The 11,575-nt window shown below is 40.9% G+C and overlaps 1 long non-coding RNA gene across 1 annotated transcript; it reads left to right on the plus strand.

Moving 5' to 3' along the window:
• The first annotated feature begins 21 nt into the window (after positions 1-21).
• On the plus strand, positions 22-11,491 carry LOC119843856. The gene is made up of 3 exons (XR_005289070.2): positions 22-791; positions 9,062-9,179; positions 10,876-11,491. It is a non-coding gene; the product is annotated as an uncharacterized LOC119843856 (long non-coding RNA).
• The last annotated feature ends 84 nt before the right edge of the window (positions 11,492-11,575 follow it).

Consider the following 11,575-nt stretch of genomic DNA (forward strand, 5'->3'; position numbering starts at 1 on the left):
CTACACCTAAAGATTCATTGGGGAACCAGACAGAGGCAGCCGAGCGTCGAGCCCCCTGAGAGGCAATCACGTGACGCGCTAGGCCCCTCCTCCCCAAGACTGAGATCGCCTCTCTCGGGGAGAGCGGCGGGCATGCGCCGTGTGGCCTGTGTGACGGGCCAGGTGGCGCGAGCGGGAGAGGTTGGCGCGGACGTGGGGAGGGAGGGAGCCCGGATGATTACGCCGCGCAGCCCGAGCGTCTCCTAGGCCCCCTGCCGGCCCAGGGCTGCACAGACGGAGCCCGCCCCTGGTTCCCGCCCCAAGGCGCTTCCGGGGGGTGCAGGGCAGGCTCCGCCCCCTGCAGCAGTATCGGGGGGAGGGCGGGGGATGTGGTGCTTGCTGCAGCAGCAGCCTTGGGTCACGGCACTTTGGGGCGCCCTTGGCCCATTAGTTTTTGTCAAGGGCCAAATTTCTTGGTCAAGGGCCAGACTCCTGAGAAAATAATAAAAAACTAAAAAATAAAAATAATAAAAGTAAATAAAGATTTTTGGGGTGCATCTGGCAGTCTGGGTTGGACCCCGGGTCTTCCTCTTGACTACCCCTGCTTTGGGGTATACATAAGTTATGTCTGTGTCGTTTACAACAATCAGAAGGGGGCCCTGGGGGGAGGAAGAGATTCCTTGTTTCTCCAACAACCTGACACCCTAATTTACCTCTTACAGTTTACAGCCTGATGTATGGACCATCATCTCATACCCCCGGCAATGCTATTTTAAACTGCACTTTCTTCCACATGGCTGTGAGGGCTGAAGGTAAATAAAACTGCTTAAAATCCAGTGGGGAAGTTAGTTACCCATTTTCAAGTTGTAAAAGGAAAGCTTGATTTTTTTCCCCTTTCCGTAGAAATAAAGACATGAGTTCCTGCCAAAGACACCAGAGTAAAACACAGGTTTCAGAGTAGCAGCCGTGTTAGTCTGTATTCGCAAAAAGAAAAGGAGTACCGGTGGCACCTTAGAGACTAACAAATTTATTAGAGCATAAGCTTTCGTGAGCTACATCCGATGAAGTGAGCTGTAGCTCACGAAAGCTTATGCTCTAATAAATTTGTTAGTCTCTAAGGTGCCACCGGTACTCCTTTTCTTTCAGAGTAAAACAAACAGTCATAGGGATGAATCCATTATTAGTTGGCAGTATCATTTGCGGATGGTATAGTTGGGTGGGAAAAGCTTTGTTTTGTGATCCTCTGTGTTGATTCCTTTTACAAACCAAATTCACTCCAACATCTAAAGTAAATAAACTAACAGTTTGAGAACAATAAGGTTATATTAGGCCAAGGTGAGGAAATAAGGGCTGTGTGCAGCTGCTTGGTGCTTCTGCACAAAGCAGGCTGTTCAAGGTTTCTCAAAATTGTCTAGTGATTTTGGGATGACCCATTTGAAAGACCCAAAACAGACCCAGTGTTTCAGAAAGAGCTGAGCACTTGCCTTCTGAAAATTAGGCTTCTTTAAGGTGTCTCAACCCTAACCCTAAATCACTTTTAAAAATCTTGGCTACAGTCTTTCCAGGTCTGATTTTTCAAACCAGCTTCCCAGTTTGGAGTTTGCACACAATTTTGTGGGCAGTCAGCTTTCAAAATCTGTCACTCTGTGTATTTACATTTTAATCAGTCACTGATGGTTCAAAATACACAAGCAACCACTATACTCAGGGTAGTTTTCTAGAGCTATATCTCTTATGGCCAAGAATTATAAAATAAATAATACTTAGCACTCATATAGTGCTTTGCTGACAGTCATCCGTTACATCATCTCTGTAAATAGTAGAATTAAAATTTTACAAAGAGAAGAATTGAGGCAAAAGAAGTGAAGTGGCTTGCCCTAAACTGAAGGAATCACTATCAAAGAGGGAATTAGAACTCTGGATTAGCTGGCTCCTTTTCATGGACTCAGGATAATTAGACCACATAGGAAGTCAAGGTCTCAGAAAGCTTGATTGAGAGGTCATTTTGAAAGTACTTCTATCACAGTGATGGGCACAATAGAAAGCTCTGAAGGAGACAGAATTCAGAGTAGTGTACGCTCTATTAAAGGCACATTGCCAAAGTTATTAGACCAAGAATTAACCTGACAGACAGACATCTTCATAAATGTTTTCATAAATCTGCAACTATTCTCTTCTAAAGATCTGTCTCGTAGAGGCATTGTTAAAGGTTCTGTGTGTTCTGTTAATTCTGAAGTGTCCACATGCCGACATTTTATTCTTTACGTCCTTGCTGATGCCTGGCCACAACACTGGCTGGTTGGCCAGTTCACAGCATTTAGTTAATCCTTGATGTCCTTCATGGATGAGGTTTAGGATTTCTCCTCTCATTTCATTTGGAATTATGATGCAATTGCCGGTAATCATGAGTCCATTTGACTCAATTGTCTACACACTGCAGAGTAGTCTCTTGTCTCTTCCTTAGTGTCCTTTAGATACATTGGCCAGCTGCCTTCCTGAAGTTACATGTCTGTCAAGGTTTTTTTTGTTGCTGGTGTAGTCTCTCATATTTAGCAATTGGGTTAAATGACATTAACCTTAGCAATAGACTTTGGTATCTCAGTGGTGCTTGATCCAGGTCTCTTCTGTTGATGAGGATTACAAGCGATTTCTGGTCTGTTATCAGTGTAAATGAAGCCAGTTCACGCAAAGATCTGAAAAAGTTCTCACATGCCCATAAGCTTGCTTGGCACTCCTTTTTAATATGTGAATATCATTTTTCTGGTTCTATGGGTGCGTGAGAGCAAAATGCAACTGGCTTCCACTCAGAGCCATGTTGTGCAACAATACAGAACCTAGGCCATAGCTGCTTTACCCTGTACTGACCATTGTGGGTTTATTCTTAATTTGGCCCTCAGAGCCAAGATGTGCTGGGCTTTAACAGTTCATTCAGTGTAGAAAGGTCTTGTAGAAGTTAACCAAGGTAATTTACCACCCCCAATATATATCTTGGTTCTGATACATTAGTTGGTGCATTCAGTTCTCTAATTGCTTTTACTTTCTTGCAGTTAAAGATGGAATCAATCCTATTTGTTGTCTGTCCCAAAAATTCAATTTGGGGTAGACAGAAAATGCATTTTTCCTTGTTTACCTTCAGTTCAGACTGACTGACGAGATTTAGGAATACCATCCATGAAAACTACAACTTCATTTATGTTCATCAACAGTTCTGCCATCTTTCTTTGGAAAATTTCAGGTGTCTTGGTAATCCGAGAAAGTAATATTCAAAAGCAAAATCTCCCAAAGGATGTGATAAATGTAGTCAGTTTAGCACATGCTTTGGATAAAGGAATTTGGCAGAATTTACACAAGGCATCCGACTTGGAGAATAATATAGCTCCTTTTACTTTGGGGAGGAAGTCATCCAGTGTCAGGAGGATATATTTTTCTCTCACAACTGCTTCATTAAGTCTTTTAAGATCCACACAGATTTTTATTTTTCCATTTTTCTTTATAACTGGTATCATTGGCACATATCATGCTGTTGGCTCAGAGATTTTCTTGACTATGCCAATCCACTCCATTCTTTTTAACTTAGTTTCCACTTTATGACATAATGGGCTAGGAATCCTGTGAGTTGTATCTACAGTAAATGATTCAGCATTGTCTCTTAAGGTTATTTGTACTGGATCTCCTTTCAAAAATTCAATATCACCTTCTGTTTGCAACTGTTGTTGCTTTTTTCCTTCTGTTTCTGTTCTTAGTTTACTCCTGACACCATGTCATGTACTTCTGTACCAGATATGGACTGGTCACAGAGCTTGCTTATACACTCCAGCTGTGTTCATCATAACATAAGATTCTTTAATTCCTTGCCAGTTATGGTGGAGATTCCTTTAAATAAGGAATTTTACAGTGTCACCTAGTGGTCAAACAGAGTAGTACAGTTTAGCATTCCTTTACACCAGTGGTTTTCAAACTTTTTGTATTGGTGACCCCTTTCACACAGCAAGCCTCTGAGTGTGACCCCCCCTTATAAATTAAAAACAGGGGAGTAATTTAATTAATAGGGGCTCAGGGCTGTCAGCCTCATGGAGCTGAAAGCCCATGACCCCCAGGTAATCACCTTGCGACCCCCTGAGGGGTCATGACCCCCAGTTTGAGAACCCCTGCTTTTCACAGTTCTTTTCAATGCTGCTCATATCTACCATGCAGGGTTTTAATGAATAAAATTTTATCTTTTATAGCAATTTTCATCTCAAAACACTACAAAACTGCAGACATACAGCACCACTGTAATGCAGCCACCTCTAGACTGAACAGCAGCAGCTAGGAGAATAACTTGCAATGTAGGAAGGGAAATTTTGGCCAAGTACACTGGGGCAAACTCCCCTGTTATAAGAAGTGTAGTGGACTCTTTAATATCCAAGCATAGCAAAGAGGTCTTTGATTTAAAGTTACTACAAAAGACCTACATGTAATGACCTGGATGGAACTCATTTGATCTCTCTTGGAAAGATGAAGGGACAAGGTGATGCTGTTGGAATTTAACTTTATCATTCCAAGGAATCTACATATTTCAGACTGGTCCTCATGTAACAAACTGTGACCACATACACCAAGACACCACCATCCTAACCAAGGATAGAACGTGGGATCTTTAGCACCAAAAGCACGGATTTGGTGCTTGAGCAATAGGAGAACTCCTTTACCTGTGAGTCAGTGGTAAGACTGTTATAGCCAGTAACTAGATGGAGACATAACTGCATGCATTTAGCAAGTCTTTTACATATAAGTTTTTCCTGAAAGTTTTTCTGATGCTTTACCAAATTCAGTTAGTGGGGACTGTGAACTAACCCTGCCTCTTCACTGTTCTTGCTGCTGTACTTTACCAAAAAAAGAACAGGAGTACTTGTGGCACCTTAGAGACTAACAAATTTATTTGAGCATAAGCTTTTTTTTTTATGCTCAAATAAATTTGTTAGTCTCTAAGGTGCCCCAAGTACTCCTGTTCTTTTTGCAGATACAGACTAACACGGCTGCTACTCTGAAACCTGTAATTTACCAGGAACTCTGTTAGCTGATTGATTCACTCAGGGTTTCTTTGTAATTTTTGTTGCTTCTAAATAAAAGAGGTAATTCACCTCCTTTGTGAGGCTGCCACCCATCCTAATTTTTGTGAGATAATTTCATGTAGTCCTTTAATGGCAGGACCATTAAGCTAACTGTCACAAAACATTTCAGTACAGCACAACTGCTATTAGACATTAATTTACCATCATTGTCTTGCAGAACAAACTACTTAAAGTGACAAGTTGACTGGTGAGGCAGAGAGCAATTAGCACCAGTTTTGTTAAAACAGTAATTAATGAGCAGGTAGAAGAGCTCAACATATTGGGCAATAATTTAAATGGCCAGACTAGTAAATTGAAATTCTGCTGTTATAGCAGAAATACTGTATGTGGGACTGTAATTGAACTCTGGGTTTCTGGTGACATTCTGAGCTATACTCCCAAAACAGCTGTATTGGTAGTCTGAAGACAGTTCAGAACCCAAGCTAAGTCCATTGCCCTATAGTTGACAGCTGTGGAGAAAGGCATACTACTCCCACCCTGGAAAGTGGGAGTGTCTCATATCACTCTCCAAATGCATTTAGGCTCTCTTGAGGATGGACATACTTCCAGCCTTCTCAGCCAGAGGGATGGTTGCTATGATGCAAGGCCCAGTGATGGGCAAAATGGGACAGATCTTCCGGGCTACAACAAGGAATAAAAGGGGAAGAAACCCTGATTCATTTGTTTATGACACCAGATCACAGAGGTGAAAACACCACCCTCTTTTATGTAGCATTTCAAGGATAGATTCTCAGCTAGTGTGAATTGCTATAGTTCTATTGAGGTTCAGCTGAGGATCTGCCCCATAATCTGTATTCTTATAATTATGCTTTGTATTTCAATGCAGTTTAATCTAAGGATCTCAGCTTTGAAAGCTAGCACAACTGTCCTGGCAGCTAAGCAATACTCTATCCTGGTTATAGAGGGGCAAACAAAGGCATACAGGGTGGAATCCACAGAGATACTCAGTCATCTAACTCTCAGGTTTTAGGCATCTAAGTCTCAGTTTTGGCTTCACTGAAATCCACAAAACTCTCACTGAACCCTGTAGGCATCTACATTCACTTGGCCCCTAAGTTTCTGCCTGTGCCTATGCACACTGCTGCTTCACTCTAGCCATCTAGGTGCTTGCCTCCCACCTAAACCCCAGAGCAATACACAAAGCAGGGAAAGACAGGTGTTTGACCACCCAAGTCACATACAGGGCCCAATTTGATCCAGATAGGGTCCCATTCAAAATCTGCCAGAGGACAAGGTACCCACCTTAAAACTTTTATCTCAGTGATTAGAGCACTACTTTGGGATTTGGGAGACCCAAGTTCAAGTGCCGCACCTCTGTGCCAGAGCAGGGGAGAAGGGAGAGCCCTGTTCAAACCCTATCTCTCAGGAACATGTCCTAACAACTGAGCTATGGATATTCTGATGTGGCCTCCCACAATCTCTCCTGTTGAAACTGTTGCACTCTGGATAAATAATGACAAAGTGGCTAGAGCAAGTGGACTGGACCCAAGGTCTCCAACACGAGTGCTCTAACCACTGATCTACAGAGTCATTCTCCCCCCCCCCCCCAGCCCAATGACTATTCCACTGTGGATAAATACTTAAATAGTCATTGGGCCAGAGGAGTAGGCTGGTAATTTTTTCTATTCTAGTTGGGTGTGATAAGATCCTATCACTGTGGTATTCTGGTCCAGGAATCTTGAATCCTCAGTCCAACTACTACAGCACCCTCTAAACATATTTACATGATTAAGCAACCTCATGGACACTAGTGACCTTCTGTATTTCTCATTATGAACAATTTGTTAAATAGAGACACTATCCTCAGCACTGTACAATGCACAAATAGGATTCATGTATTATTGTCTTAATTCATATCACTTTAGAAAAAAGAGACTTAAAACTGCAATTTGTTGCTATAAAATTTATGTATTATAAAACCAAATGGTCACTGTATCCTGAGGTTTTCCATTCGTTAAAAAAATAGTGTATTAGAATATGATGCAGTTAATATTCCTTACAGTCTCCGTGAAAATTAAGCATCCCCTTTCACAGCACAAAGTTAATGAGTTGTGTGGCAATACCAAGTGATTAGTGGGGCTCTTGAATGGAAGAATTCAATTAATTCAGCATGAAATAACATAAGCAAGAATTTATTGACGTTGGATGCAATTTGTAAATTAAAGTTCCATTACATTACAAGTGTTTACTTGTTATTGATCATCAATAAGATACCCCAAAACTAGTTGGATTCAAAATTTTGAAAAACAATGTATACATCATGGACAAAATTGTACCTGTAATATTAATATTAAATGTTTACTGTGAGCAATGTTCAGTGTCTGAGGGGCCAGTCCTGCATTGGGTCCCATTTTATGTATTCCTGATATCAGGCTTTAATTTAGATTATCCATAAACAGAAACCTGGATATGCTTTGCACAGAAATATCTCCTCTAGTTTTTTAGTGATAAGACTTTAGTCAAATAAACCCTCCAATCTATTATCTTCAAAATAAACACTCTATTGTGGGTAGTCCCCAGCTTCTTAGGTAAAGCTTTAGGTTTCAAATCCAAAAGACACACTGTGTCCTTTTAATAATTTAATAGTGGAAAACCTTTATTTGCCCATGCCTGTGGTGTTATGGAGGTTTTCAAGGATTCTTGGTTTAGGTTTCGGGATTAGGTGAAACTAGAGTTCCTTAAACCTCTTTAGAGGTTTGGGATTAGGCCTACATCAGGCCTAATACAGCCTTTCTGTGCAAAGCTAAATTAAACAGTAAGAATAGTTGTTGCACACTGAGTCACAGGTGTTTGGCAGAATACCAGAAAACATAAAGGAACCACTGGAAGAATCATGAAGGCAAAGCCATAGAAACATGAGCATTAGATAAGTACTGGAGTATCACTTGCAAATGTGGGGTCTTTCAGAATGTGCTTCTAAGTGATTTTAAGGCTGGATATCATTTTTATGGGTGTCTCTAGCATGAATGTGAGTAAATTGAAGATCTATTGTGCAAATGAATCAAGGGTTTTTATTTGGGTATCACATTTTGTTAATTGCTGCCTATTTTATAGAAAATGTATATTAAAGTTTGTCAAGCAGCTGATATCACATAAATTGTACTTTTTCTCTGAAGCATGCACAGCCCTGACAGCATGTGCTAGTTCATAAACAGAGGGACACAACAGATTTATGCTTATGAGTACATCACCAGGTCTGATTCGGCAGTCAGAGACACTTGATTTATCAATGATAATGGATTAATTGGAGGAAAAAGTTTAGTAGTATAAGCACTAGGGTTAATAAACCTAGACTCCCTGGCCTGTTGATACTGAGGATTATCAGCAATTTGTGACTAACCACTAACCTTGTCTGCACTAGAAATATTTCTCACCATTGCCACCATCAGTTCAGCTCCACCACTGGCAATGTTAGGGCAGACAGAGCAGTCAGTCAGAGACTGAGATGAGTAGATTTCACTGAGGTGAATAAGAGCAGCTCACTCATCTCATACCTATAGTTTCAGGCTGTCTCCACACTCAGGCAGAAAGTACTACAGCAGTTTATACTCTCTTCAGATTTCAGAGCTGAGGTTCAGCTGAGATTCAGGAGCATGATTCTGTGGCTGTCCTATACCAGAACTGGTTCATTATAGGCAGTGAACTGAGCCTACAGTGTCATTTTTTAAAGGCCATCTGTCCTTATATGGTAACCACTTTTAATCACTAACCAACTCAAATCAAAGGTGATAGATTGATAAAACGATACAGAGCCCATGAGTCAGTCAGCTCCCTCCCTCCCCCCCAGAAAAAAACCCTTCATTTTGAATGTATTTTTTTCCCCCAAACAAATTGGTGGTGAAAAATAGTGATTCTCTGTCAACACAATTACAAGTATGATCTAAAGTAGTGCTGCATTTCATAGCAATCAATAGTGAAAGAGAGAGGCAAGTGATACGTGACAGTTTTGTCATTCTATGATTGTACAGGTTCTCAAGAAAGGAGTTAAAGCAGTAAAAAAAGAGTTCCAAGAGGATACATGTGCTGTCTTATTTTGACTACGCTGGGCCCCAATTCAGCAAAGCATTTAAGCACATGGAATCAATGGTAAGTAAATAAGAGTGAAAAGATAAGCACTTGCTAAGTGCTGAATAGGGACAGGCTGTTGAATTGGGGACTTAAATTGTTATTCCCATTTAAATAATGATTGCCAAGTTAAAAAAAGAAAACATGATGAGTGGGATGTACAAATTTATCTAATTTTCATTGTAAAAATGTCTATTATTCAGAAAAATCACCTATCCCTCAAAATAATGCTTGCACATTTCCTAACTATTATTTGCAAGTTTTTGACAAATAATTCACTCAGATGCAACCCATATTTTATGTTTGGCCTCTAAACAAACGAATAAAGAGAAACAAAAGAGCAAGACTATTTTCCAAATAATACATCCTCTCAAATCAGAGGAAGACGAGAGAGGGAGGCAAATTGAAAAGATTTAACATAATGATATAAAATATTATTTATGGCATGGGAGCTGCCCTGGGCTTGACTTTTAGATGTAAGTTCTTCAAATAAGAGAATTTCCCCCCTCCTTCATGGGTGTGTAAGGAAGGACAGAGGGAAATATTATCAACTATCCAGTCAAGGCCATAATCTTAAAATAAAAGAATAATGAAAATGAAAGTATTAGGAACCAAGGGAGGCTGAGTGGGAGTCCTGTTTCATACATGACTGCTCTACTCTTGAAAAGAAAAAAAAAAGTATATAAAATCACCTCAATCTTAAATTAGATGGTTATTTGAGCTTGAATAACAATCCTGTGTCAAGTATGCAGCTGGTTCCACTGGAGTCTATGTTACAAAACCACAACATTCTGAGTCCTAATCTCAGTCAGATAAAACAATACTGGCTCGTTACTCTGAGTCAGCACTTTGAAAGCAACCTTTGAAAATAGCAACACAGGTCTCAGAGCTGCTGTTTATACAGCTTTGGAAAACGGGGCTCCACCTTTCTTTGTTGGAAAAATGCTGTAACATTTAGAATTGGTTTTTCTGCGTGGTGGAAGATCTCCCTGTCTAGTGTTAGCCAAGTCGATTGAAGTTGGTAGGGACTTGGGCTTTCCTCCCTCTCTCCCAACCATGCTTCAAAACAACAACAAAAAGTCTAGTCAGAAATCTGAAGTGTCCCCAGCATAAAAATTACATTAGCCCCTGGAGCTTGGTGAGATTCAAAATAAAGGGGAGGGGAAAAGGGAAAAAAACCCAGAAAATCCAAAGCAGAAATGAAGAATCCTTCAGCTCAAATTACAGTGATAAGCAGGGGCATCATTTGCGATGAGGTAAGGGAGACATTTGGTCCCCCACCCCAACCTTTCATACATTTATATACTCCATGTCTTCCACTCTTCCCTCTCTCCCACCCCCGGACTTTGCATGATATAATCATATGTAACGTTCTATATACTAACAACTCTAACCCCCTCCCCTCCCCGAATTTTTCAGAAATGATACCCCCAGTGATAAGTAACTCCCCTGTGGATTAATTCAAAAGTATTAAAGCCAACACAGTGACATTGCCTTGCCTCTGGGGTCTGAATCAGCTCCCTCTGACATGGGGTGTAAACAGTTTAAAAACCCCATTGAAATCATAGCAGCGCACTGTTTTAATCGGTCCTTTGGTTTCGGAATGACCTTGTATTGGTGGTGATCATGCATCTGTTTGCTTTTTGTGGCAATGGGGAAGATGGCAAGATAAACATTACGTTATGGTAAAAATGTTTTTGTTTTAATGTACTTGTAGGGGCTCCTCCATATTATTGGCAGCTCCCTGATGATCCCCTCACAGCCTTAGCCAAATCCTGAAGTCATGGCTGCCATCTTTCAGATAGAGAAAGAGATGATGTTAGGGCCCTCACCGTCACGGTCCTCCAAGAGCTCCCCACAGTACCTCTGCAGCATTCCCCATCACCGAAGCTCAATCAAATTGGGTTCTCCCTCACAGCAGCGACCACAGATGTGGTGTTTATTCATAAACATTAGAGATGGATCCAGGCTACAACTCCAGATCCGAACCCCCTGTACTGGGTGAAGAAGACGATTGGAATCCAAACCCCTATCTGGATCCACATTTTGCAAATGGCACCTCTTTTTATAAAAGGTAGAGCCAAAACACGATCAAAAAATCCTCAGACTTTTTAGGGGTTCAAGATCAGAGTCCAAGTGTGGTGGCTTTGTTCCATATTTAAAATATAGCTATACAACCTTTGATTTTGTCATAATTATATTTATTTCTCACCCCCAGAACAGGGGCATGTGAGTGGCAATGGATACTCTATTTCTGATTCAAACAGAACAGTCTAAAGGCTTAGTGGACACATACTCTGTACCCAGCAGCAGCATGTCTTGGGGTTTAACATTAGGAGGAAATCAAGACCTCAGCCCCACCTCCTGAGTTTAATCTTTTAAAGACTGATCCCATGCTCACAGCTGGAGTTTATGTG

This window comes from Dermochelys coriacea, chromosome 15, assembly GCF_009764565.3.
Source record: "Dermochelys coriacea isolate rDerCor1 chromosome 15, rDerCor1.pri.v4, whole genome shotgun sequence".
Lineage (NCBI taxonomy): Eukaryota > Metazoa > Chordata > Testudines > Dermochelyidae > Dermochelys > Dermochelys coriacea.